The sequence below is a fragment of the Tympanuchus pallidicinctus genome, unplaced genomic scaffold, assembly GCF_026119805.1.
Source record: "Tympanuchus pallidicinctus isolate F22 unplaced genomic scaffold, pur_lepc_1.0 scaffold17, whole genome shotgun sequence".
In the NCBI taxonomy this organism is placed as follows: Eukaryota; Metazoa; Chordata; class Aves; order Galliformes; family Phasianidae; genus Tympanuchus; species Tympanuchus pallidicinctus.
This window is the reverse complement of record NW_026294690.1, coordinates 11,847,728-11,875,154: the sequence shown is the minus strand read 5'-3', so window position 1 is coordinate 11,875,154 and position 27,427 is coordinate 11,847,728. Positions and strand designations below refer to the sequence as shown.

The 27,427-nt window shown below is 44.5% G+C and overlaps 1 long non-coding RNA gene across 4 annotated transcripts in view; it reads right to left on the bottom strand.

The window, feature by feature from the left end:
• The window catches only part of LOC128078617 (uncharacterized), an 87,597-nt gene that overhangs the window by 31,738 nt on the left and 28,432 nt on the right, over nt 1-27,427 (bottom strand). For all 4 annotated transcript variants that reach the window (XR_008205728.1, XR_008205727.1, XR_008205730.1 and 1 more), the window contains exon 7: nt 1,916-2,109. This is a non-coding gene — a long non-coding RNA (uncharacterized LOC128078617). The remainder of the gene's footprint in view (nt 1-1,915; nt 2,110-27,427) is intronic.

Below are 27,427 nucleotides of genomic sequence, written 5' to 3'. Positions count from 1 at the left end.
ACAAGGCTGGGCAGCTATGTGTGCTTATCTGGGAGGAAAGCTGCAGGAGGGAAATCACACTACTAGCATCCTCGCTAATACCTATTCATCACCTAAAAAAAAACCCACAACCCTAATAAATTAATAAAATCACTTCCTTCTGCAAATGGCAGCAGCCAAAAAGCTCATCCACAGTGTTGCAGGTCTTTGTGCTTTAAGCAAAGCCCCACAGCATAGTAGAAGCCAGCAAAGCTTGCAAGAGCAGTATGAAAAATCAGCTTAGGAGACAGCAGACCTGCAGCAGAAAATGTTTTTTTCTGTATTTAAAATACTTGGTAACACTGGCCAATCTCATCAGCTCAGCGCATGTGCTTACCATGATGTTGCATGGTCAGGGCTCAACCTAAAAGCTTAAGTTTTTTTCTTCTAACTCTGTACTTGGCCACATCACATCATTGCAAAGGAGCCCAGCCTATTCATTTGTGCATGAAAGGACAGACAGCACTTCCTTCCCCAAAGGGCCCTCCCAGCACTGCCAGCGTGAGAGCAGAGGTGACTTGGAAAGCGATAATTAAAAGAAAACTCTCAGGCCCTCTGCAGTCACACATTTAGAGTGGTGTGGGTAGGGGTCCCTCCTCCCTCTCTCCCTTCCCAGAGTACAGGGTTGGGCTTTTTTTCATGCAACACAGACTGGACAAGGAGCTCCAAGGATGCTGGAGGTGGTGGCTCGGGTCATCTGTCCAGTTTGAGTGGAAATGTGGGCCTTTAAGGTTTACTACGTGTGAAACACTCTTCTCTAAGTGCAGCTGAAGTCAACTTTCTGTCCTTCTAATATATGCCAGATAAACAAACCACTCGTAGAATAACAAAGAAATATCACCAGCACCAGAAAAAGTCCTGCAGCCAGCAACTCTCTTCTGCATATTTTATCTTATAATCCACTGAGCTAATACTTAACCACCACACCAAGCAGGTGGAAGTTTGAGGGCCATTGAGCACTGTGAATTTTCCCAATGCATCACAATTACCAAAACACCTGTGCTAAATAACTTTGCGCTGAGCCACTGTGAAAATTCACAGAGTGCTCAATAGCCCTTGAAATTTCTCATTTCTAACCAGGGCTGGAGTGGCTGAGCACTCACACACTGCAGCACAGCACAAAGCAGGTAAGGACACTGGTTCAGGACCTCATAAAGTCCCCTTTTTCTCTAGCTGGAAGTTATGCCATCCCTGTGATTTTCAGGCTGCTCCTACCTCGTCTCTACAATTATGCTCACTTGGAGTTAAGTGAACTGCATTGCATGAGCAGAGTCCAAACAGCACCCCGCTCCCCCGTCCCTTTTCCCCCACCCAGCACAGCTGCCTATATCAGAACCTTTCTTTTCCTTTTCCAGGTTGGACAGGTGTCCAACCGGAGGCTGATCCTGAGCTCAAGGCATCCCTCTCCATACTCCCCATCTCGCTCTCACGGAGTCATCAGAGCAGGACCAAGGGCACAGGACAACCCCAGGACAAGCTTGGCCTTGGGATGCACAGAATGAGGCAAGGCTCAGCAACCAGCCAGGAGCTCTTTAAGTAACAGTACAAGACATTAACAACCACATCAGCCCTGCTGCATCAGCTGTAGAGGAAGCTGAGAGGAAACTGAAGATGTTTCAGCCAGCAGAAGCAAGAAGAATGGGAGGAGGCTGATAAATAGTGGGGAGCCAGAGACATTCAGTCCATTTGGTCTGTCCCCAGGAAGGTGAAGAGGTGACTTGAAAGTGGTCAACAAGTGCCCAACTAGAGACAGGAGTAATAGGATGAGGCTCTTTAATCTGACACAAAAGCATCTTGAGATCCAGTGGCTGGAAACTAAAGGCGTTTCTACAGAGACATAAAATCGTTCTTGGTGCAGAACAGTTAAGGCAATTAACTAAGCACTGGAACAATTTACCTGAGGATGCAGCAGATTCTCTGTCACTTCAGTGCATTAGATTGGACCTCTGTGGGACATCTGCACTCCACCAGAGCATCTGGGCTTGATGATGGGGGTGTCATACAGGAATGTTGCCTCTGTGTGCTGTTGGGGTTTGCTTCTATATACTGAGCCCAGAACAGGAGTTCTTTCACAGCCAGCGATAGCAGTCACTAGATACAAATACAAAGGGGGAAGAAAAAACACAGAAGTGAGAAAAATTTGGAAAAAACAACACATCTCATCAGATGTCCCCAGAGCCTCACAGGGCAGCCCAGCAGTGTGTTCAGACCCTGCTTTCTGCCAATTTGCTGCTCAGAAATGAGCAGAGCAGAAGAAAACCATCTGTACACAGACGGATGGAGGCTGAGCATGTCCACTCTGTGTCCCAGCCCTGCTCTTCCCCATAGGGCTATGCAGTATCTCCACACCTGCTGGGCTGTGGTTTCCACATACTGGCTGCTCAGTGGCCACATCCAGCTCACCTGTGGGAATGCACTGAGGAAACACTTTGGTCTGAGCCACCAGCCACTAAAAGTGACTCTCAAATGCATGAACTGGAAGGTGTCCACTGATGCAAGAGACCACTCCAAATATCAGTTTTCTAGTTTTTAATTGGTGACAGAGTTTTATTTGGCTTGTTTCTGAATGATTTCCCCTCCTTTCTGATCTGGAGAGCTTTCAAATGTCACAGTGAGAGCTCTCAGTATCATTGTTCTTCAAGACTTTAAAAATCAAACCAAACTAAAAACCAAACAAACGCACACATACACACACAAAAAAAGCCCACAAAAAATAAAACCCAACATCTGCAAGCAGTCATGCAGGAAGACAGCCAAAATCTGATCATGAGCATTAACATTTAACTACTGCTGTATTTCACTGTGTGCCCGCACATCTTGTACAAAGACAGACACCCTTATGCTCCATGTCCCCTGCAAGTAAGCAAGTACACATGCTCCATTCATAATTAATGGCCTGGCTTTCCAAAAGCACTAACAACTGCATCTGCTTCAGCCTGTTGAGGATTTGGTCCTAAAGGTTTGGTTTCACCAAACTAATGCTCTGCCTGCAAAACAGCCATCTAGGAGACAGTGGAGCCAGCCTTTGACATTTGGACTCCAGATGTACCCAAACCAGCATCAAATATAATCACAGTTATCCTCTGAAATCAATGCTGGCTTTTCTGTACATTTCAAGGGTGATATGTTTGGACTTCAAATATTGTTTTCTGAGGTGCATAGTGCTCAAGATTGGGGCTAAGCCCTCCCAAAGCTTCAAGCAAGCACACAGCCCCCAGCACCCCTGCAGAACTGAACTTCTACATTATTTCAAGCCATTCCACAACCCCCGAGGATAGATGGACACAAAGCAGTGCTGTGTCTGCACCAGGCAGTCAGCACTTCTGCACTCAGCAGGGAAGCAGTGATGTTCTAGATGTGTAGGTTGCTGCTAAAAGGTATTGAAAACAACCCATAGATGAGCTGGGTTGGATTTATTTACTTGTTCCCCTTCCCATGGAGTGAGATATGCTCTGAGTAGATTTGCTTTGATAGAGAACTGGAGAGAAAGCCTCACCAAAGCTCCTTTCTTGCTGCCAGAGGACTGCCTCCAGTGAGCTTTTGGCTTTTAAGAGGAGACAAAACTGTTGGCTAGTGCAGACATGACCTGAAAATAATCCTCCATTCCTCTTCCTAATAGCTTTTATTTCTGCTTTTCTCTACCCAGTAACTCAGAAAGGAAGAGGGAAGCCTGGCTGCACTGGGGCACAGGGGCTCTCAGCTCCTGGTGTGCCCTGTAAGAGGGATGTTGCTCACCACTATCCATCACGCCCCATTTTCACTACACAGAGTATTTGAATTCTTTAATGACATGTGAAGAAAAAAATGAAAATAAGATATGTCTTATATCCTTAAATCCTCCTTAGACTAGCTCTCTTCTCTCAACAGCTACCATCTTCTTGATGATGAACCTAAAACAACCAGTTGAAACTGGCCCTGGGACCCAGCTAAATATCATAAGATGCACTTTTTCCATAGCTATTACTACAAGCTTTACTTGACTTTTCCACCTAACCCATGAAGTTAGCATCAGAAGCAGTGACTGTCCACAAACACATTAATCCTTGCAAAATGCATACCTGTAACTGACAGTTTGGAGAGGAGATACCCGAAAATACGATACACAACTTTAGAGATAAAACTTCGCCAGGATGTTTCATAGAGGTTAAACAGACTTTGACCAAAATAAAAATGCACCCTAATACCTTTCCTCTGCTTTTACCTCTCTGTTGTCTGTCACACATTTCATACGGTTCATCCTTCATTTGCAGTGATCTGTGAAAACCTCTACAGGGATGACATGGAGGGAACAAAGCTGGATAAAATCCTAGAGTATTTGCCAAACTGACAAAAAATATAGAAGAGAAAACATCAAGCCCAGCCAAGTCAAATATCAATCTACTTTTGTGTGCTTTGTTTCATTAAGTTTACTTTATGATTCATTTGTAACATACTGTGGTGGATAATGAGTACTTGCAACACAAACCTCTGTGTGCTTAAGAAATCTCTCTCTCTACACAGAGAAGGACTGGATAAAAACAACAGAGCCCTCTCATTTGAAAAAGCCCTCAGTGGTCTAAGTACAAGTGGAGATCTCTTAAGCAGCACTGAACAGAGAGCTCCAGCAATGAAGCACTCACATCAACGCTGAAGTATTCAAGCCCTGTGGAGACATCCCAGCCCATTCTATTCAAGCCTGCCAAGATGCCCTGTAAGCACATCTCTGAGCATGTAGTGGTTTTTGGGCAGCTGCCTCCTGGGTGGATAGCCCGGGAGATACCCACAGGCAGGTATGTTTGTGCATCCAACAGCTCTCCCAGAAGACACTGCCAACCCCAGCTTACATGTCAAAGAACAGCAGAAGTCTGAAGCTGCAGAAGGCTGAATGCCTGACCCATTGGTCTTGGTGGTAGTCCATCAGTGCAGGATCAGATCTAGATCCACCAGAGTCTATCCAGGCTCCTTTCCACCACCGCTCGAGATTTCTAAGCCCAAAACATCTCACATGGCAAGCTGCTCACATTTCAAACTGGATGTGACAGGTGGACAAATAGGAAGGGAAAGCACTTTAAAACAACATGAGATTCATAGACACGTTCATTTCTCACGCAGAAGTTACCCTTTATACAGAGAAATTCGCACTTCTCTCTGGTTTACTTAATTTTCTTTATGCTTCACTTACAAGCAGTCCTACAACTAATCAGATCAATGCCAAGACATCAGACTGTCAAATTCCTCAAAACTTGTGCTATTCCCAGGCTGGGCCTGCCATTTGCCTCCTTCAGCCATGACCACAGGGAAGCAATTGCACCTCCACTTCTGCCAACCTGCAGAAACTGTTCCATTATCAATAACTGCAGCACTGAAGAGAGTGTCTCCCATACGACAGGCAGCTAGAAATGAGCTGATCCAGCAGGAAAAAGAGCACGAAGGACTGAATTGCAGGCAAGCTGCAGGTGTTCAGATAATTACAAGACTTTGGCAAACTGTGGGAACAGCACACGCTCCTAAAACGACATCACAGGCTTTAATACTTGCACTGCACATCTGTGCATCAGTGTCTCACTCCCCCCCACCTCAGCATTTTGAATGTACAGTGGAGCTGTGCAAAGCCCTTGGGTGAAGATCCAAACACTCAGCAAAGAGATAAATGGCATGACAGCCCACTCTGCCCCAGCATGGGCCCCACTGGACACCTTCAGCTCTTTTTGTTCCACAGGAGATAGAGCATAACACCCATTTTGTGCCATTTGCATGCTAGCCCTGAGGGAATAAGGAGACAAGAGCAGAGTTTTCCACTTTCTCTTATGCTTCCCCTTCCATTCATACATTTATTTTCCCATTGTATTTTCTAACAGTTTCCAATTCTGCGAGAAGTTCAGTAAAAGAATAGATTCTCTTCAACTGCAAGGGCCCTCAAGTACAGTAACATTACACCACCCGTATTTCTCCACCTCTACTGAAGCAGAATTCTCCCATGCAAGGCAAAGCCACACAGGTTTACCAGCTTTTACTTTTCTGTGCATTCTGTTAACACGTTACAGTTTCCCGCTCATTAATCCTGCAAAGGAGCATTTACAATGTATTTAAAACACTTTTCCTCCTTTACTAGCTCCCTGTGGTGCCGTCCAGTTCCTGATCTGAAGAGCAATCAATAAATAAGCCCTGCCATCCGCCGGGGTTCCTGGCTGCCCAATTAGAACAGCAACCCTCCACATGCTGTTTTATTGTACGCAGCGGCAGTCGACTTTGGCACAGCTCTCAGAGCCTAACACTGGTTTTACATGTTTGTATTTGAGCAACAAAGCCTGGGAAGTCAGCGGGGCTGGTCTGTGCCAAGTTACATACAAATTCACCGGAGTTTCCGTCGCACAGTGCTTTCGCCAACCGGTTGCGTGGGGGTTGATGACAGTGTTATCATTTTAATTGCTTGAAACAGCGAATGGGCGGATTTCTGGCTTGTCAAGGACATTGTATGGGGAAAAAAAAGAGACATTATTAATCTCTCCAAAGCCTAGCTGGTGAGTAGGACCTTAAAGCAGCTGAGCAGTGAACAAAGTGTGCTCAGTGAGCAGGCAGCATGCCACAGCAAGGGGCAAAAATCAGCCTGCAAAATAAGCAACGTTAAAGTTGCTGCTCTGCCTCATACAATCTTTAGAAAAAGGGACATATTTTCTTGGGATACCATAAATTCACTTTGTGAACTAGCATCACCAGTTTGTGCCAAGGCCCGGCCTCAGTGCCTGGCCTGCTGAAGACAAGCAGGGAAGAGGGCTGCTTGGCCAGGTCTGCTTCAGGACCAGGAGGCTGTAGGGAAGCCATGACGCCTCAGATGGCCTCTGTCTGCCTGTCTCAGCTACAAGGACTCATGCAGTGTGGAGTTCACCCAGCAAATGTGTTGGCAGAGGAAGGAGTAGGAAGCCCCGAGGGACAGCAGAGTCCCTGTTGTGTCTGAGTTTGCTTTGCTGTATTTTCACATGAGACAAGGCTGATCCCCCAGCCAAACACCAATGCCAGGGCACGACATCCCTGCAGACATTGCAGAGCTCTCTGCCAGGACCCTTTCACACCTCTGTGGGAAGCAGCTGGTGCCAACCCACACCCGAGAAAGGCTCCCAGAGAGCGCCCTTGTTTGATTAAGCCTGGCAATTCCTACTGTGATGGACCACAGCAGGCATGCATTCTGGATGCAGAGGATGCATAGCAAAGGACGGGCATGGAGTATGGGCTACATCACAGCAGATGCTTGCAGATGCTTGCAAGGTGTGGTCAGCCTTTGTCTTGCTGTCTCTATTAGCAGTGGGGCAAAAGAGGTTCCCTAGATTTGTAATGAGGTACTGGTCCTACGTGAATTGCCCCAGCACCACTCCACCCTGCTACTGCCAGCAAAAGCTGGAAAGTAAGCAGAGCTTACACTGCAAGCCTGCAGCTCCCCAAAATCATTACCATGAGGTTGGGTTGGGTCCAGAGCCCCCAAACCCTGTGTACCAAAATCTCCTCTGTGTTGCTGCAGCATCTAAAAATCTCACAGCAACTGAGCTCGGTGGCAAGGCAGAGGGCCAGCATGGAGCTGGCTGTGATGCTATGCAAGGGAATAATAGTGCTTTGTTGGGAAAGGCTTGGAGTACTGGATTCCTAGCATCTCTCCCATCCCACGCTAAGCCAAAGCGCCATGCAACTGAATCTTTATTGAACTGAGCCCTAAATAAATCCATCAGTCATTCTCCCGCGTGCCCCAGCACACTGTCACTGCCCACTGAGCTGCCATTTCCATTTCCCGTGGTCTCTCCTTCATAGGCTCTTATTGACATTTAACAATGATTGGTGCAGACAGAGCCACTGTAGGTGGGTGCCCCAGGGGAGCCCAGATCCCTGCAGGCAGCACCCCTCAGTGCTGCACACCACCAGGAGCCCACAGCTGCAGGACTGCATGCTGTGCTAATGACCACAACAAATCACTGATGACACTCGGCTGGTTTTCACCGAGTTGCTCTGATGTTCCTTGGTGAAACAAGAGGCAGTATTGTCAGCTGCAGGGAAACATCAGTCATCTCTAGTCTGCAAATGCCAACCAAACCCCTCTTACCCCATCCCCTGCCTGAAATGCAGCTGTGAAAGACAAGATTACTCTGTTCTGCTGGTATCTACACTGAACTGAGAAGGACAAGAAAGAGAAGAGTGCTGGGATAGAGACATCTCTGTAAAAACCAAGTCATCCTGTAGGAACGCTTCATTCACTTCCCATAGGGTGCAGACAACTAGCAGAGAAAATTAAGCCACGTGCATAGAAATGATGGCATTTTCTCACCTCTCCTTATAGACGAATTTTAATGAGAGCTTTCAGTACAGAGACCTCAAATAGCCAGTCCTGGAGTTCATTCTGAGTCTATGAGTGTTTCCAAGACAGAAAAGAAAACACAGCCTTCCACCAGAGAAAGAGGAATACTTGGCCAAACTCCCAGTATTTCACTGGACACAGCAAGGAATAACCCAGAGAGAGATGTTTCATGGCCTTTTTTCTAATGAGGTCAAGCATCATGGTATTTTAGCTGGATTAAGGATCTGCAATCACATGCCTGGGCTTTGGTTTTCATCAGCTGCTGTCTGCTCTGCAGGGCTTGAAGCCAAATCGATCATTGCCATACAGGAGCTTCACCTCTTGTGCAATTAGCTCAGAATTTCTGGAACTGCATGGATGGCCTCATCAGCAGGAGGTCCTTCCACAAAGCATTCACTGGACCTGGGCCCTGATGGCCCCACCACTTTGGGATACCCAGGGACTTGGTCCTGGCAGCGTCCAGTAAGATTTCAATGCCAGCTGCTGAGAAAACATGGAAATCTCCCCTCAGAATGAACTGCCAAGCTACAAAAGCAGATGGTTCCTCATTTCCCTGAGCTCTTGAAGGTTTCCACCTCAGGGGGAGCCCAGGAGAAGCACAAGGGAAACATGAAGCCCCAGCATTCAAAAGTGAGACAAGATCACAACCCTGAGCTTTAGTCCAAGGTGAGAAATGGGGGTGAGAGGCATAATCTGAGAAGGGATTTAAAAGAGGCAAGGTGCAAATACCCAGGAAAAATTTAAGCTCCCACTTGTCTGCTCAGTCTGAGAGGGCAGTGACTGCATCTAAAAATCCCTGGGAGAAGCAAACTGGAGAAGGGCACAGAGAAAACCGCTGATGAGAAAGTAATACCACAGACGAGGCATGAACCTGCACAACACAGACAGACCCACAGGCAGCTCTCATCTTCTTCCTTCAACCCCACTCCCCCTTCAAAAATGCACATAATGGGACTGTAAAATGCAATGCTCTGTGTAGAGCATGCTTTGTGAAAACAAAACGTCTTTCATGAAGGAATGCTGCTTTAAAGGTAAGAGATGACTCAAAGCACAACACTTACTCACTGCCTGCTGAGGAACTCCAAGGGGAACCCTGACCGAGGAACTCACCGCATACCGAAGCGTGCTGAGCTGCTCTCATAGCATCGCCTGTGCAAAACATGTTCCACATCACAGGGTAACCTTAAGGGAAATAGCTTTGAACATCCTGAATTAGACACTGCTATTAGACATTACAAGAGGAGAGATTCTGGCTTTTAATGTTGCTTCCATCCTGGGACTGGTTTGTACAGGTAGGAAGGAAAGTCATTTTTGTTTGCATTACTCACTGAGAAGATGTCAGTGCTATCCACTGATAGCACATTTTTTTCCTCTCAAGTGTGTGTGTCAGCCTTCACTGAATACCAGACAAAACTTCAGACAACATACGGGCACATAGGAAACATCTGGCCAGCTACTGTCTGTCAGCTCTCTAGACTGCAAGATCTTGATCAAGTTCTTTTTCATAGGAAAACATTAAAAATCTGAATTTGAGAGCAAAATATAATTTTTGATTGAAGAATCAACCAACTCTACGTATCTATCAGGAAACTCCCTATCTGTACAACTTGATCTCACGCAGGATAAGCTCTGCAGCAGCTATCTTACTGGAAACAAAAGAAAGCAGATCTTCACTCCAGGAAATAAATCCATGTTTGTTCCATAAAAATGGAACAATTGAACCATTTTTAACAGCAGCACAGTTCTAAACATATGACCTGCTGACAGACAACACTGTGGGCACTGACCAGCATTCTTCCCCATACACACCCATGTAAGAAAGAAGGCTGAAACAAAGGTACTGACTGTTCCAAAATCCAAGTGTAGCCATTCATTTACACATCAACTGAAGGCAAAAGTTGTGCCTTATTTGACAGCATCAGAAAAAAGAAACTTAGCAAAAAAAGGAAAAAGCCTTACAAAAATGCCCATTTATCAGAATACCAAGGAATAAAATCTTGTCATATACCTTTCATGCACTACATACAGGCTTCTGTAGCCTCTTCCTCCTTCCTCTGATCTCCAAGCCGTTTGCAAACATAAATGAATTAAACCCCTCACCTCCTATGAAGTAGGTGATTTGTTTTTATTAATACATAAATGAAAGAGGAAATTAATTAAGGAGCAGAAAGAGCAAGAAGCCCAAGATCACGCAGCGAGAGCACTTTAATCACTATATTCTGGCCACTTAAGAGTAGCACTTATGCGTTAATGCCTTCCTGCTCTCCAGCAAGCTCTTGCAATGAACCATGTTTCCCAGACTCCTCTGGTTAGCTCTGTGGCTTGGTTCCCCTTCAGGGACGTGGAGTTTTTCCTTCACGTTCACACCATCACACCTCTGCCCCCATGTTTAATTATTATTTATGGTGAATATAAATAGCAAAGGAGATGATCCTAAGATGAATAATGAAAAAGCAACAAGAGACAAGAAAACTGCTCACATCAGCTGCTATCCTACCTGCTTTGTATTAAATACATCTCAACACTGGGTCTCTGCATACCAGAGGAGGAAGGGTGAATTTTAGGGCCATTGCACAATATGAACTTCTCCAATGTATCACAGTTACCAAATCTCCCATGCCAAATAACTTTGTGCTGATCCACAGTGGAAATTCACAATGTTCAACAGCCCTTGAAATTTCTAATTTGTATGTTCCCACAGAAGAGTGGTGCACTGGGTGAATTTCTGTCCTGTGCTGCAAGTTGGACATGGGATCAGGCAGTCTCTGGAACCTGACTTCACTCCTTGAAATTTGTGGCACTATTTTAATTATTAAGCAAGGCATAGCTATCTGCTTCTCCATTTGCATCTAGTACTTTTAACGACAAGAAAAGACATCCTTTTTAAATGCTAACCCAGTAAGTGGTATTAGGAAAAGCAAGAGCTTTACACCTGCAAATTTCAGAGCAATTAGTCATGGAGGCAGGAGCACAGACACAAGGTTGGCTTCCAAGTCTCTCCTCCCTTCTGCTGTCCTGCTGCAACCAGCAGTTTTGCACAGGCCCAATTGGTGAAGGCAAAGTTTATGTGATGGATGAGTTCCCAGCTCCCACCATCACACCAGCAAGCACAGTGTCTATGGTTGGCATCTCTTGACCTCTGCAAGGCTCTGAACCAGGCCACCAGCATGGACCCAGAACATTTTTAGATATAAAGAAACCATTTACTGTCAGAAAGAGCGGTGAGGCACTGGAACAGGCTGCCCTGGGAAGCACTGGAGTCACCATCCCTGGATGTCTTAAAGGAAAGGGGATATGTAGTAATTAGGTATATGGTTTAGTAAGCTATATTGGTGGCAGGAGGATGGTAGGACTAGATGATCTTAGAGGTATTTCCCAATCTTTATGATTGTACAGTAAATTTTCTTCCTCTTTTTACCTACAGCCAACATGATCTCACTGATGAAAAATACCCCTTCTGGACAAAACACTAAATGTATGTAGAAAAGGAACACTAACTGCTAAACCCTGTTCGAGTAAAGATTTCTTCCCCTGATAGTGCTATTCCAGATACATCACCACGTATTTGAAGTGGAAGATGAAAATACTTCTGGCATTAAAGATAGTGACATTCTTAATTTACCTCATATGTAGGAAGATGTGCGTGGGAGTAGTGTGAGCATCTTTCAAGAATGTGTCCTATGTAGTTTAATAAAGAAGAGTACACATTTCCCCTAGGATTATTATTATTTCTAATAAACCTGAAAATTGTAATAGAAGATTCTTTGCAAGAGTTGAGAAAAAAATAAACTAGGGAAAGAAATCTCATTCTGTGTTCCATTTTGTAGGGTTTTTGAGTAGTGTATATATAGAGAGATGAAATTATGAAAAAATGGAATCCAAATTATTCTTTTATAATACTCTTGAGCACTTACTCAAGGCTGGTCTCTTATCTGAATAGCTTCAAATTTTGAATTGTTCCCAGTTTTCAACAAGTCTGTGCCTACAGTGGCACTGTGATGGTGAAAATCTGCGATCGAGCCTCTAAATGTGCCTTTGCTCCTCGGAAGGCACCCACGCCAGACCCCCAAAAGAAGCATATTTTCCCATGGGTCAAGGAATACCATTTGAGCTATAAATTACCCAATCCACCTTTGCCGAATGCTCTTCCCTGTCCACTCTATGCCCTACCGTTCAGCCATATCAGCTGCCCCACAGAGGACAACAACCTCGAGCAGCCTTCCTTGTGGCAAATTGCAGGGAAAAAGCACCGAGGGCACAGACGGTCCAGATATGCACTGGGACACAAGAGCTACAAACCATCCATTTTCCTCTGGTTGACAATACATTAGCAAACCTATTTTTCTTGCTCATAGATGTTCACATAAAACCTAAAGATAGTCTATTATTTTCAACACAAAATGCAGCTCCCTTCCCTAAAACTATCAGGAATGCAGGCAGGCTATGGAGAGTTTGTTTTTCTTTAGTAATGCAATTTTTCATTATTGCCATGGATTAAAATTAAATTGCTAACATAAGGACAAGCAGATGAATCCATGGTTATGATAGCACAGAAAACTGTCAAAAGAATGCTTGTATGCTGTATGCTCCTTCAGTATTTAAAGATTTTTATCTCTGGAATAATATAAACTGAAACATTGTGAGGCTCTCACACTATTAAACGAAGGAAGGCTGCCTCTGTTGGTTCCCTTCTGCGTGCCGGCTTCAGACAAGCAGCATATAATGTTCCAAAACGAAGTTTCAAGACTGCTTTCTGGGTCTGCCCGCACAGGGAGCCAACGCAATTATTGTTCAAACAGAGAACAGGGCTGTGTTCTTGTGCCTGCAAACCCAACGGCAACGTTGGCAAAATACTGATAAAAATACTAGAATTGTTTACCAACTCTAATCAAAATAAACCCATTCCAAACCCTGGCTCACAGCATCTTTGCAGCAGGGGCAATGTTAATTTTTGGTGACAGGAAAAAGAAAAAAAAAGCAACTCCAGCTTTGACACATTTAGCAATATAATAGCAATTTAGGAGGTCAAAGGAATTGCGTAATTTCCAATTCCATGCAAGAGCATAAAGATAATTGAGAAACAAACCACTGTTTCAGAATGAGACATGTTGATGGATTCTTTCAAGACACTATATGAAGATAACCTTTGCTTTGAAAATACCTTTTCTCTTCCCACGGCAGCAGGATGCTGAGATTGCAATGAAACTCTGCTGAATTCATCCCACTGCCCCACGCCTTCCCCTAGGCCATGAGCTGGTGCTGACCACTCTGACTCCACCCTGGAAAAGGTCCTTTACAAACCCCACTCAGCTTCTGTCAGCATCTTCCTCAGTTTTCTCACAGAGCTGGTGAAAAGTCAGTTTGCAAAAGATGTATTTTCACACTTGCTCTGAAGTAGTTTCACCACTAAGCCCTACATAATACATGGGAACAGTGACTGACAGAGGTTACAGTGACAACCACTTTGAACCAGCTGATGGAGAAGCTCTTTTGATGGGAACGACACACACACCGATAATTTCCTTTCTTCTTAGGCACCACTTTTCAGGTGATTATTCACTGTGCTCCCCAGAGATGCAGTTTCCTCATGGGACCGCCGGCCAGTGTGGACACTCGGCAGTCCCTGAGAGAGAACTACCACCAGAGCAGGATTAAAGCCTGCGAAGCTGCATGAAATCAGCTCTCAAGTCTCTGAACTCAGTGCAGAGCCCGTATCGCACGCGCCACAAACGGCCCTGCTAGCCCTTAGGCTTTCTCAGGAGATCAGAAAGGAAACCAGGGCTTTGTTCTAGCAAAGGCATCAAGGGCTTCAGAAGTCACAATACCAAAGAGCTCTGCAGGCACGGGCCAGAGTGCAGCATTTTGTTATCCAGTCTCACCTTGTTGGAAACATGCTGTTGGCTTCTAAGGAAAAAGGATAGGGATTAGGTTTATTTCTGTAGACTCACTTCTTGATTTTCTTTACTTTCTGGTCAACTGTCGAGGCTCATACTTTTATATATCCCCACCTGAAAAATACTAATTCAAAATCATACGGGCAAAAAATAACACTCCTTGTTGGAATCTCAAGGGCACACGAAATGAAGAAATAATTTCTGGACAATTTCTGCTCTTTCTGAAATGAAAAAAGTAAGTAGAAGTATCAAAGTGACATCTCCATCAATTTAGAATTAGGGAATCGACTTTTCTTGTCTCGAGTCAGAAAACTGCAAAAAAAATTCTGACAACCTCAGTTTAGAAAACTGCCATAGGGAAAGCTTCACTCCTCAGCGCAGCCTTTTAATGTATAAGAAACAGTATATTATACAAACTAATATGCCTGCTGAGTTATGCTCTATTTTACATTATTCATGCCTCACCTTTCCTTTCTCTTCTTTCACTAATTGAGCTCCTGTCTTTGTTATTTGTACAACAGTGTCCCAGGGGATCTTCTTGTTCTCTTCATAAAAATATAACTTAACTGAGCCCATAAAACAATTACATCTTTGTATTATCTTGTATTAATAGATGTGCTGTAACTGCATAGCTGGATCATTTAAATATATTGGAGAAGACGTGGAGTATGTAAGAAAGCTTATGTGGTGTTTACAGTCTTCCCACATATTTTGCCAAAACTGCATTGCTCCAAGTCCTGTGACACACTAAACAAAAACAAATTTGAACACAAGCAACGACAAGCCTCTAGAGCATACACACAGTAGGGAAACACAAGTGTAGTTTTCCATAAATAACGTGATGGAGATCTTTACAGGAAGTCTCTTTCCTATAGGATTTGGGTGTTCCTGAGAGGAGCCACCCATCATGATGCAGTGCTCCCTGCAGGAGGGCCAGAGTGCTGATGCTCTGCCATTGCACTTGACAAACCTCCACCATCTGCCACGGGCAGCTATGTGGAAGCTCAGCCATATCATGCAAGTGCTGACAAGTAGAGGAAACAGCATAGAACTAATTGTGCAAGATAGAATTTACTGGCTCAGGAATTTATATCCTGATCACAATTAACCATGTGTTTATCCCAAAATGTAAAAGACAATTAAAAAACCTTTTTATAAATATATCAATGGCAAAAGAAGAACCAAGGATAATTCTCATCCTATACTTGATGCAGCAGGGAATGCAGCCACCGAGGACAAGGAGAAGGCTGAAGTCCTCAATGCCTTCTTTACACCTGCCTTTAATAGCCAGACCAGTTATCGGCTGGGCATTTTATGTCCTGATCTGGAAGTCAGAATATATCCCCGGCGATTCAGGTGGAGACAGTCAGAGAGCTTCTCCTCCATCTGGACTGTCACAAGCCTGTAGGACCAGACAGGCTGCACCCTCGGGTGCTGAAGGAGCTGGCAGGGGTGATTGCTGAGCCCCTCTCAGCCATCTATCAGCACTCCTGGTTAACTGGTGAGGTCCCAGAGGATTGGAGGCTTGCTGATGTGACTCCCATCTTCAAGAAGGGCTGTAAGGGGGATCGGGGGAACTATAGGCCTGTTAGCTTGACCTCGATACCAGGGAAAGTAATGGAGCAAATCATCTTGGGTGAGATCGCTCAGCACGTGCACGGTGCCCAGGGGATCAGGCCCATCCAGCACAGGTTCATGAAAGGCAGGTAGTGCCTGACCAACCTCATCTCCTTCTACGACTGGGTGACCAGTTTGGTAGATGAGGGAAGGGCTGTTGATGTAGTCTACCTAGACTTCAGCAAAGCCTTTGACATGGTCTTTCACAGGCTTCTTCTGGGGAAACTGGCTGCCCGTGGCCTGGACAGGTATACATTTCTTTGGGTAAGGAACTGGCTGGCCACAAGTTGTACCAGAGGAGGTTTAGGTTGGACATGAGGAAAAACTTCTTCTCTCAGAGAGTGGTCAGGCACTGGAATGGCTGCCCAGAGAGGTGGTGGACTCACCATCCCTGGCAGTGTTCAAGAGGCGTCTGGATGAGGAGCTGCGTGATGTAGTTTAGTGCTTGTGGTGGGAGTGGAAATGAGAAGACGGACTGGATAATTTTGTAGGTCGTTTCCGACTTTGTGATTCTATGACTCTATGATTCAATTTTCATACTTCACCTCCATGCTTGATGTTTACAAGAGCTCTGGCCATCAGCCCCCTGCTCAGCAGGCTGCTGCTCCCACCAGCAGGTGGGCTCCTAGAATGGAATCATAGAATCACTGAGGTTGGAAAATACCTCTAAGATCACCAAGTCCAACATCTCCACGGTCCCTGACTGCCTCCAGAGACAGTGACTCCACCATTCCTGAGACAGCCTGTTCCAATACCTCCTGCTGCACAGCAAAGCACCACCAGGTGCAAAGGGCCCCTCAGAGGGCTGCTCCCTCCCACGTGCCATCAGAAGCTGCATAGGTACCCTGATCATTCCAGTTCCCTCTGCACCCACCTTAATCTGATGCTTTACTAACAAATGAAGGCAAAGAGATGTGACCACAGTGACATGACACAGGGTTTCACCTGTACAAAGTACACTGCTTACAGTTGCTACCACTTAATTTCAAACTAACAATCTGAGATGCAGCAGCATCTTAAGCAAATAGTCAGAAAACACCTTAATGCTAATTCTCCATATTGGCAGATCTGCAGGGAATGCACTATGGTTTTCTGCAGGCACTGCAAGTGGGTCACAGACCCACACTGTGCCACAGCAGAGCTGGCCCAGCCTAGGCTGTTTCTGAGCCATGTATCCCCCAAACATCCTCTGTAAGACATAATTCTGCAGCACATTCCTTGGACTGTGCTCACTGTAAATGAACACTTTGGTTCCTAAGTAGTTTTTTACATATTTTCACATCTGACCTGCATGTGAAGCTGTATTGTACCTGCCACTGTAAGGAAAGGAATATACATAATATATACACACACACACATACATGCACACTCTCCTGTTTCTTCTAATGTCTGTCAGATCACTGCATTATAACAGAGAGGCTATTACAGGCAGGTTTAGTTAGCTGTGCATCATTTCACACCTTCATTACACTCTTTACCAGGAAAATGGATTGCTTTTGAGCCTCTCTCCATCCTCATTAAACTTCCACTCTTGTGAGGTGTCAGAATTGTAAAATGCCTAATATGGCCAGCTAATTATAACACTGCTCCCTGCTTTAGCCTCTTCAATTACATATATTTTCCACTGGCTGAAGCAGCCAAGCTCCCACTTTGGGTTACTCAGACCAAGACTAACAAGGAGACTGGGGGTGTTCAGCGGACAGAGGACAACATGCCCACACAGAACCTGGGAGAAAATGAGAAAGATCCCAGCTGTAGGACACAGCATTCCTTAGGACATGCAACAGGGAGTCTATGCTTAGGCAAGGCTGGAAGATGGAGGTGCCCCACTGCTTTCCACATCCTTTGGTAACACTGGTAGCTGGAAGTCAGGCCCTAGAGTTAATTCTCTCCTTGAGCATCACTGCATTCTTGCACGTATGGTAAGACCTGTGCAAACATCTGCTTGTGGCAGCTCCTGGGGATCAAACCCTGGAAGCCTCCTTCTAGTTTGACTACGCCATTTCCCCCACCTTCTGCAGCCATGGAAAGCAAAGAGGAGACCAACCAGAAGTCTACAACCCTCACAGAGAGCAAACTGCATTTATGTCCCTCAAACAGTACAGTATTGTGCAGCCAACGTGAAGCTTACTAGCACAGATATTTTGGCAATGGAGAAGCCTGATGGTTCTTCAACCATGGCTGGATGAGGATGAGCTCTGACCACGCAGTCTGACTCCCAGGACTGAGCCTTTCTACCAGGTCCCATTAAGGCTGACATCAACCTACTCAAAGAAGCCTTATATAAAGTTTCTCAAAGGAGCAAATCCACTCGGACTCAAAGACTTTCTAAGGATAAACCACCCTCCTTCATCACATCTCCCAACAAAAAGGACATTACTGTTTTGGCTCTTCTCTCTCATTACAAAAACAAAGCAATTGAGGATTTTTCCAAGTAATACCTTGCTGTACAAATATTTCATTTTTAGCAGAAAACATTTTTCAGTGTATTTATGAAGAAAGCATTCTTGCTGTAACAGAACACCATGTTCAGGCAAAGACGTCCCAAGCACAACTGAGAAAACCATCTCCCTGATAAGGGATCAGAAGATCAAAGTTGTGTTTTATTAGTTATATAAAAAGTATCTTTAGCTCTCTGTTGAAAGGAAAAATTTGCATTTAAATAGAAAGATTAATAACTGTAATACACAGAGCCACACTGAATAACTTTTTGTAACATAAAATAATTCATATTGTTTTATATAAACTGTGCACCTTAAGTCAAGCCACAAAAAATGATAATCGTAATATTTTATGGAACAATTTTAATATAATACAGCTTTGTTACATTATTATTCTCCGTTGTAAATAATGCATGTCTGGAGGTTTGGGAAAGACTGGATTTAAAATACTTATCTCTGAAAATTCAATAGGGCATGTGCTTTTTGGTGTGTTTACACTATGCATAAGTTTCACTTATTAAGATAGAAATAAATAAATAAACGAATCTATTGGGAGGATAGGAGCCAACCTCCTGCCACGAGGGCAAACCCAGAGGTGATGTCAATGGAGAGCTCAGTAATTATTATCTTTTTTTTTAGAAAGGAATCTTTTCTTCTAGAATATGCAGATCTGGATTCAGATAAGTATTTTGAAATGCTATTGAACAGTTGCTTTGTCCAAGTCATACATACATTCATATATACACAAAATTCTGTCATTCTCTTAACATTTGGGGGACACCATTTGAAATCCAATTTTAAAGCAAAATCGCTTGTAACTGCATCTTTTAAAAACTGACTTTGTACCACAGGAAAAGAGCCACCCTTTTCCATTTGGTTTTAACCAAGCTCATTAAAAAAAAGGAGATATTAGATACTGATGTTTCAGACAATATTAAAAAAAAAAAAAAAAAAAAAAAAATGTTAGTATCCTTTTAGAACGAACCTGAATCATTTCCCTTCCATGTGTGTGCAATTAGTGTTAGTGATGGGTTATATGCTAGGAAGCCCAGCTGGGAGTAGGGGTTGTATCCCCAGGTCATGTCCCTATGGGGTACCCTCACATATGGGCTACAGTACCTGAGGGGCTATGATATCTTCCTGCAGTGCCCTTGCCTTCCTCTCCCCCATATTAGCAGGAAACATAGGACTTGGCTGTCCTACCTCGCAGTATTCAGTTTATTGCTTCTTCTTGATAAAGAAGCTCTCCTTCCCCAGAAACATTTCAGTGAGAGAAGGGTCAAGAGGGAGTTGCCTGGTGTTCCCCCAGCATCACACAGATAAAAGAAGAAAGCACATCTCCTTACACTTCTCAGAGCCACCACTAATTGCCATCCCAAAATTCAGCTCAGGCTCCTCACACTGCTCATTTACTCTCCATCCCTCTTGCTGCCTTCCATTTCATCCTGCAAGCAACAAGCAATGGGCACAGACAAAATCACACCACAGTTCAGAAGAGCCTCTGCTGGTGTTCAGCAGTGAGCACAGTGCTCCTTGACACAAGGATAATCAGGAGAAGATGGTAGATGCTCAAAAACCTGGCGTGTGTCCATTAGGGAGCACAGCTCCCTCTTTCAGCTGTAATGCATCTGGATTGCGGAGGCTGCAGCCTCTCTGTGGCTGTGATATGTGCTGCTTTCTAGTAGCAGCACTGGGCCATGAGGTTGGACACCAGTGCAGGAACTGAGATATGCTCATCACTTCCTTAGCCAGATACCCAGAAGCACCACCAGCAGGGACCCACCACAAGGCTGGGACCACCCAGGGAATCCCTCTCCAGTCCCATTGTGCTTGACCTGTCTCAGCAGATCTGTGCCAGCAGATAACAGGTGGGCAGGAGAAAGCGGCTGCCCTGATGTGCAGACAGTTGGAATCACTGTACCCACAGCCTGCTGCAGGACCTGGTGGCACTTAGCTAGCACAAGTCACAACACACCCTCTTTTTTTCCTACAACAAAAAGACAAACCTCAAAAACTAACAAACCAACCAGTCACCATGGTGTTGAAGTACAAGTTAGTGTTACAAACCATCAAGAAAGTATTTAGAGTATCCCCATCATACCTAGGGACCATCCAGGTGGTACTGGAGTTGAGCTAAAAGACAAATCACCTACACACAAAGGAAGCTTTCTACATCAACCTCTTCACAAGCAAAAAGAGCAATCATCAAGGAGAAACAGAAACCCCTCAGACTTGGGCTCTTTAGATTTAATGAACCACAAGACTGCACCATCACCACCACTCAGACTCAGAAAGGAGGGATGAGAGGCTGAATTACACCACTTCCAAAGGGCGGGTCTGAAAATGAGAGGACCCATCTGCTTTCCATGGCCACCTCTTTGCAAGGTCAGAAAAGCAATCCCTGCCTTTGGGAACCATCACACTTTCCAGGACTTTTGCAGAAATCTGTGGTCTCGTCATTTTTATTTTACTATTTCAGGGGGCAAAGCTTGATCAAGTATTTTCTACTTAAAACTGGAACAAATGCAAATAAGTTTTGCAAAGACTAATTTTCTTGCACACAATGTCAGTTAGCATTACAATATGTTGATGTATATTTTTTAGCTGCTCAGTGTAACTTCTTGAGCTTCTAAATGCAAATACTTCACGTCAAGGAGAAGGATAAGACCACGTGATTTTTTATCTCAGTTACACATTCACATATCACACATCCAAAGTTAACAAGTGACTCTCTTGTGTAAAGCAGTTTTCTACTTTCTGTGCATTCAAAATAGCAACTATGAAAATTCTTGTCTATTACACAGTAAGACAGTTTGCTGCCCTTATTTCTGTGACCATGTGCATTGTACAAGCAGAGGACAGAGTCTTTTATGCTATCATTCTGCTGTCTGAAAATCTTATTCTACGATCTCTGCTTTTTCATTGCCTTTTTCAGATGTTTAATGAAGCGATGCATAGATATGAGATGCCCCTGTTATTTATTCTGCCCAGTCTCTATCGTTTTCAATCTCAGAACTATTGAATAAATGGAAATCAAGTCACCAGACCTGTTTTGCACTTCCTCAGCAGAGCTCCCACTGGAGTTGATGAGAAATGTGCATAAGGTACACACAGGAGGCTCAAGTCTTCTTTTTCCCACATTGTCTGCATGGAAGAATGGAAAACAAATGTTGCCATTCATAGGCATCATCAACTTTTTAACCAAATACTGCCATTTATAAAGCATGCTTTCTAAATGAACCATCACATTCACACTCCGTCACGGCCACTCTTTCACCCAGTTGTCATCGCCCTGGGGCCTCATATTAATACTAGCCCACATCATCAATATGGAAGAGAGGGAATGGCTGTAATTTGTGCCAGGGAAGGTTCGGCTTGGATATTAGGAAAATCCAAAAGAGTGGCTAGGCACTGGAACAGGCTGCCCAGGGAAGCAGTACTATCATCATCCCTGGATGTGTTCAAGAAACGTGGGCATGTGGTACAAACATGGTTTAGTGGGCAATATTAGTGGCCTAGTTGGACTAAGCGATGTCAGTGGTCTTTTACAACCTTAATGATTCTGTGATTGTATGGTATGCCACACACTCCTGCATACAGGTGTGGATTTGCCCAAGCAAGCTGTGCAGAGCTCTGATGTCTTACCACCTCAGGCTAAGAGTAGCACCACTGACCTTTTCTTTCCACATGGCCATCTCAGATGGCAGCAAAAATAAGGCTTCAGTGCTGAAGGTCGGTTACATCAACCTTGTCCATTTTCTACTTGTGTACAAGTTCACACGCATCATTCCTCTCTTGCCAGGATCACACTCAGCCCACTGGTTTTCAGGAGCATACATTAGAGGGAATTTTAATGAGCTGAACTCATGCTGAACTTCCTTCTTTAGCTGCTATTTCAGTGATTTGTTGACTCTCTAAGGCTCATTCAGGACTTTTTTTTAGCCTTGACACTGTAGATAGACACGGATTTTACGTGCCAACTCTTCTGTATTTTTGGCACTCTTCTCATCATGTAGCAGGTCAGCAAAAAACAAGTTCAAGCAAGAGAGGATGCTTCCTGCATGTATCTGTGCTGCCTCAAAGTAGTCTAAACTAATCCCTCCCTCTCTTCCCCATTAGCAGCGATGCTAAGCTGGAAGCAATGGCTGAGGATGCTTTAACAGCCACACAGAATCTTAATTAGATCTGCTTACATTGATACTGTGTATTTTAGGCCGGCTGGCTCAGTTTCCTTAGCCACAGCCTCACAAAGAAGCTGAATGCACTGGTTTATTTGTGGGTTTTTAAATTGTTTTAGCATTGTCTCTGATTTTTGTATCAGCCATCTGCAAAGTGTAATCTTCTATGGCACATGTTGTAATTTCTCTATTATTATCTGATGGGAGAGAAAACCAGAGTTAAGGGAGATTAAGGTCAGCACTCTCTCCACATTCAATCGCTGTATAATCCACTGCGCTATCGCTGGGGAAGATTATCAGCCTTGATAGGACCCATTCTTTGAGCCATTCAGTTCTGCTGAGGCCCACTTCTCCCACAGACTGCTCTTTCTGCTCTTTCGGCCTAAGTGGAAAGAAATCACACAGACTTTCTGCTACATCCCATCACAGCACCCTGGAATGAAGCAGAGGGAGAAAGGTTCTCCTGGTCAGGAAGATGCTACTGGGCAGGATCAGCGCTCCCAAGGCAGATGCTGCTTCTTGTGACTCTGCACTGTTAAACGGTCCAAAGAATTACTGCTGACACAAAGTAGAGCGTGTCTGGGACAGGGCTGACTCTGCTCCCTGCTGTCCTCTCCCTGCAGAGACATGCAACTTCCCACAAAATGCTCTGAAACCAAAATAACTAATTAATTATCTCCTATTGCATCATCTCTCTCTACCAAGAACAGACACGCCTCATCATCTCCCAAAGTTTGGTAAGGCTGGGCCACGCGCTGCTTGTAAGCATCACCACATTAATTGTTTAATAGTCCCATGCCTCTCTGTAGATACAGCAGAGGCAGCACTGAGTTCACATTGGGCTCTGCACACACTCTGCACAGGTTAAATGCACCCAGAGAAGCAGTGAGGACAAAAGTACTCTCCCACTACTGCAGCCCACTGTAAAATATCTGCAAAACCCATCAGGACAGCTGCACTGCAAGAGCAACCAGAACAACCCAAATCTCAGGATAACTTCACTCTGCTTGCAATTAATGTATGAAGGTAGAAGTGTTTTCAAATTACTTTAATTCACGGTTTCTCATCCATTCCCAACAAGTTAATGACTGTTGCTCCTCCAGAAGCCGTCTCTTAGCAACACAGGCTCATCATCTGAAGAACCACATCCCTCCCAGTGCCACACTGGAAGTTCCTATCAGATAGCAAAGGCAAGATGGAAGAGCTGACGCTGACCCAGGGCAGGCAGCATTCAGCTCCAGGAAACTGCTGTCAATTATCACATTGTGTGCATGTGAATGGGAGATCTTCCGCTCAGGGCCAGGAGGGGATGAAGAAAAGGGCATCGTCTCTTTCCCACAGGAAGATCAAGTGTGGGCACCAAGAGCAAAGGCTCCAAAGCACTCCACGGCTGCAGGATCTGTTCCTCCCAGTCCCTGCAGCCCCACCACAAGAAATGGCTGCAGATCAAGCACTGGTAAAGCGCTATCAAAAAGCTCACAGTTTGGTTATATGTTCAAGGCAGGTCTTCATTTTGTTCATGTAGTTTTCAAGGACTTGCAAATTACCCGTGTCACACCTGCCCCTTAGAAGCCCATTTTCCACAGATGCTTTCAGTAGATTTCCAACTCTTTCTGTTTTACAGTGACATGAGACTGAAGCCCTCAGTGTTATCTGTCCCTCAGTCTCTGCCTGGCTGTACAGCTCACTAGAGGCAGGAGGGGGAACTGCAAATCCAACAGATCCGTAGTTGAGCAAACAAGCAATCAAAGCTGATCATACAGTAATTAAGGTTGAAAAAGACCACTAAGATCATCCAGCACAACCATCAACCCATCATCACCATGTCCACTATATCATGTCATCAAAAGTACATGGTATCAACAAGCTATCATCACAGAGCGTGGGGACCAATAAAAGATCCCACTGAGGGGAATACATTAAGCAAATAATCCAAATCCATTTTAAAAAAATCAAAACATTTCACTTCAACATCTTCCACATGAAACTCGCAGCTTTTTCTCTTCAAAATAGTTTTGGTGTGTAATTCAGTTTTAAAAAGAAGAAAGTAACAGGTTTCCATTTTAACAGTGTCACATCACCTAGGAAAGAAGCCATAAGACCTTTTTTGTTTATTCCTACACGATTCAGAAATTGCAGCCATGGGATTCTATTTGTTAATGGAAGAGATGGGACCCATCTGATGAAATGGGCCAAGGAGCAGCCAGCAGTGGCTTTCTGGGGCCAAGTATTGAAGCCCACAGCAAGCGGGAGAACTGGAAAAGGAGGGAGCAGGGGCAGGTAGGCCCTGAGGAGGAACTGCTGCAAATGCAAGCTAATGAGTTATACTAAAATCAACTAAAACCACACATAACATTTTGCTGTGTTGCTTTTCCGGGCAATAAATGACTGTAGCTGCTGTGGGGAAAGCAAAGGAGTGTGATGGGAGGGGAGCCTGGCAGCAAAACAGTGTAAAGAAGCTTTCCCCAGTCACAAAATAAATCTGGAAAAAGGATGTCCCCAGCTCCTTGATTGAGGGTATCCCGAGGATAAGCAACCCTCACTAATCCTATAGCACATCCCCATTCACAAAGCTGAGAAGAAGCAGTCAAGGCCCTGAGGCACCCAGACACAAGGGAATGTGAGTGGGGTGAGAACCAGCACAGTGCCCAGCACAGGTTTCCCTCACAGCACACCCTAACAGAGAGGAACTGACCTGGACCCAGCAGAGCAGCATGTTTGCTCTGGGGTTAGAACTCTTCCTGGTGCCCAGTCACCTTCCAACCAGGGTAAAGTCTTCATTGTGATGCACTTTTAATTTTTCTGCTTATAGCTTCAGTATTGCTGGATCATATATAACCATACTTTCATGCTTGGGTAGCAGCAGAACAGCAAGATTTCTTGCACCTATCTCAGGAGGAAAAGTTTTACTAAATCATTAAATAAAATCATCATGTAGTCTGCCTTTATGAAATTAAAAAAAAAAAAAAAGAAGTCAGCTGTAGAATTGATACACGCAAGTGGGAAAGTGCTGTGAGCACAGCACAGCATCTGAGTTAGAGGCTGTGCATCAAGGAGGGAATAGAGTGCGTGAATTTAAGAAAAAGAAAAAAATGAAAAAAAGATCCTATTGAATTTAGCTTTTTCTCACCTCTAACAAGGCTCTAGAAACAGCACTAATCAATCCAAATGACACTTTCTTGTGGAGATCTATTATATTCCTCAAAGATCATATGGCTTTATATGTTATAATTTGGTTCTGAATTATGGCCTACATCAATTATAATTGAGCACTGCTTCCCACTGTACAATCAGACTGTGAAGAGAGCAGAAAGGCAGTGGACATTAGAGGATTACTATCAGAACCACCTAATTTAATTAAGAAAGAGATTTATTAAAATGGTAACATTAACAGGTGTTTTATGAGACTAATAATTAATAAGGTTTCTGTAGAACATTTGTAAGAGAAATAGACAATATGCAGTGCCAGCAGAACCTCCCTGTAATGGGATAACAATAAAGCATTAAGAACTGTATATCAGATATTATGATAATAATCTGATACTGTAAATTACGGTTCGAAGAGGATTAAATGCCATTATTGCAAATTAGTATTTATTTAAGCTGCAGCGGGTCTTTATATAGCAGCTGGAGGGAAGGTGGGCTCCCAGGGGGAGGAGTGAAAAACCTGGTTGCCAGCAAAGCCACAGCTCCAAGATCCTTCACTGGGAACCCAATGACTTGTTCTTGCCTGAGCTGCCTTCTAGGGGAAGGAGGAAGCTGCAATCCTTGACACAGTGATGGAAGAGGTTATTAGCAGTGGGAAATTTTTTTCAAGGCCAGTACTTTAATGAGCTCCTAAATAATGACTTTATCTTAGAGGCCCACTCAATATTCATTCAGTATCAATAGAACCAACACAAGTTCAGAGCTGTGGATGAGAAGCAGCTCCCAGCTGTGGGACGCCGTGGGCCGAGGGCTGAGCCACCTTTTGTCACTTGTAGTCAGCATCTGGCATTGACAGCGAGCACAGAGTGTGCACACTCAATGAAATGGTCATTTGTGTCAACGCAGGCTGCCTTCATATGTGCCATAAATGGCACTGAGCAGTTTGGGGCCACGTGCACATTAATCCAAATTCAGTTTTTGTGGCTGTTTTGGGCACATGGCAGCCTGGGTAATTTTGATCAAACTTGCCCTGGGTTTTGTTTTCAAGTTTTGGACACAAACATGCAGATTCATGCTTCCTCCAACATGAAATACCATCTGCCAGACCTCTCAGCTGGCTGCTCCATTACTATTTCCCAGGCCAGGCACAGACCCTAGGCCACGGCTTCTTTATGGTTTGGGGATGTGTATGAGAGCAGATTAACTTGTCTTGACAGAGAAACCAGTTAGCATTCAGCCTCTGGAGCCCCCATACATCTTCTTACCAGTTTTATTTCATTTTTAGCCACTTCCTTCATTTGTGCTTCCCTAGTCACAAGCCTCACGGGCAGCAGAAGCTGAGCAATGTCTCTCATCAGCACAGCACTGCAGGCTCTGGAGGTTCACAACACATAACACAATTTCAACCCACTCCCCAAAGGCAGGCCAGGATTTCCAGGCCCTCCAGGGAGCTCAACACTCAGCTCCCACCTCACTGACAGGCTCTGTGCTTCCAAACCTCGTGAGATCCTCTGCAAGGAGCACACATTTTGCAATTATTAATTACCAAACTCCTAGCAATTCACAGGACTGCTCGTTTTCATGTGTTTTACATTGTGTATCACACAGGGTCTGCATATGAGCAAACATCAGGACCCTCCCCTACACAAATAATCCTGCTTCCATGTACAAACCAAATATTCATGCTCGCTTTTGAGGTCTTCAGGCTGCACCCAGCAGAGCCAGCAGCAAGAAACCTGTTGACTTCACAGACAGGTAGAGGGCTGACAGAAATACAGAGGATTTATTTCAAAGGGTAAAAGGTGCAGAGTGTAT